The sequence below is a fragment of the Penaeus vannamei genome, chromosome 15 (genome assembly GCF_042767895.1).
Source record: "Penaeus vannamei isolate JL-2024 chromosome 15, ASM4276789v1, whole genome shotgun sequence".
Classification (NCBI taxonomy): Eukaryota; Metazoa; Arthropoda; class Malacostraca; order Decapoda; family Penaeidae; genus Penaeus; species Penaeus vannamei.
The window spans coordinates 41,234,986-41,235,208 of NC_091563.1; positions in this window are offsets into that span (position 1 = coordinate 41,234,986).

The following is a 223-nucleotide window of genomic DNA, read 5'->3' on the forward strand; positions in this document are numbered from 1 at the left end:
AATATATTTTTCGGAGCTTCATTCACCTGAAATCTTTGTTTTTTTCTTGTGTGTTTACTAATGAGAATGATTATTTTAAAACGGCGTTCGTAATTCTCAAGTGGAATTAAAACTAAAACCATTAATTTAATGTCTTGATTTATGGGAACGATAAATCCGTGTGTCGGCGAAGACCTGCATCCCGAGGTGTGTTGTGTTTGATCTTGTGTCGTCCTGCTCGTGC